Below are 1792 nucleotides of genomic sequence, written 5' to 3' on the forward strand. Positions count from 1 at the left end.
GGGGAGTCGTGCATCTATTCAGACACACAGGCTGCACACCAAGCGTTTTGCAATATGGGCTCGGTCTCCATTTTTCAATATCCTACCCATGAATTACTCAAGTCTCAGGAGTTTAGCCATAGAAGGGCTATACAACAATGATTCATGTACGTCTTTAATATCTCTTTAAAAGCCGTTCTGGAGCTGAATTAAGTGGAAGATGAATGAGAACCCATAAATCATAATGTCTCTATATTTTTTATTTGACATAAAAATATACAATATATATTAAAATCCGTGATTATATATATGGGCTGAACTTAACTTGATTCCCAGGCCTGCCAAAAACCTCCATGCCATATGAGGTGAAGGTGAACACACACACACACACGCACACGCACGCACACACACACACACACACACACACACACACACACACCTAAATATATCTCTCTGTATCATACCGCAGGACTCTGTGGCGCTCCATGCTGCCTCCCCCAGGACTAGTGAATAATCCCTGATTGTGTGTGTCACTACTTTTGTCATATTAGTGCATATTATTATACTGAACCACTCGGATTCCCAAATGACACCCTATTTCCTACATAGTGCACTACTTTTGACCTGAGCCTTAAGGGCCCTACAGGGAACAGGGTGGCATTTGGAACGCAACTCCAGGTCTTAGGTCTCAGGTCTGTCTCAGACTCGGTGGCAGAATGGAAGGTTCCTGTGTTTGTGCCTGTTCTTGTCTCTTCCTGTCTCCCGCTGTCACCGCGCTGCCGTCGCCATTGTTTCCGTAGCGACCGGCCAAGCCTGGTTCGGGGCTCACTCGCTCGCCATTTTCCCCCCCGATGGAAGGGAGTGGAGGAGAGGGCAGGGAGGGACAGGACGGAGGGGAGGGAGTGTCAAGCCACAGATACTCACATAAACACACACAGACAGGGAACACACCCACCCCAAACCCCCACCCTAACACGCCACAGCCACATGTTATTGTGTTGATAAATCCCTGTGTTGATCCCACAAAACAAGAATAAAGTGGTGATCAGATCAGGATCAGACGGGGTCTCCAGGGACGACCAGGACTACAGAGATCCAGGTAAACAGACTGGCTCTGCCAGATAGGGATGTAGAGTGTGTGTGTGTGTGTGTGTGTGTGTGTGTGTGTGTGTGTGTGTGTGTGTGTGTGTGTGTGTGTGTGTGTGTGTGTGTGTGTGTGTGTGTGTGTGTGTGTGTGTGTGTGTGTGTGTGTGTGTGTGTGTGTGTGTGTGTGAGAGAGAGAGGGATGTGAATCAGAGCCTGATGGAAGTCCCAAAGTCTCAGTGCTCTGACTGGACCTTGGCCTGCTCTGGACAGACTACCACAGAGTAGCCTTGAAAACGATACTGTCTGTACTTAAGACTACAGTTTGCATGACAGTAGCCCTATTGGCAGTGTATATGTGTTTTTGAGTATTTTATGCCTATGTAATTTTGTGTATTTGGTGTGGTTGATATGCAGTGATGTAGGGGGTCTTACGTGGCAAGGTAAAGGGGTTGACAACATCCACATCTTTCACAGCTGCCCATACTGACCACACACAGCTGCCCATACTGACCACACACAGCTTTGCAAGTATTCCTTGATTATTCTACTCATGGGACGTTAATGTCTTGGCAAGACAGCAGGATTAAAACTGGCATGTTTGTGTAGCATTTCCACCACCAACAATGCTTCTATTGGGGTAGTTCAGCACGTCAAATCACCATGACATTATCCTGGCTTATTCCTACTGTCTCAATGTTTATATTATCTCACTGCCTCCCTATAAGGA

This window comes from Oncorhynchus mykiss, chromosome 17 (assembly GCF_057628025.1).
Source record: "Oncorhynchus mykiss isolate SJ-2025 chromosome 17, ASM5762802v1, whole genome shotgun sequence".
In the NCBI taxonomy this organism is placed as follows: Eukaryota; Metazoa; Chordata; class Actinopteri; order Salmoniformes; family Salmonidae; genus Oncorhynchus; species Oncorhynchus mykiss.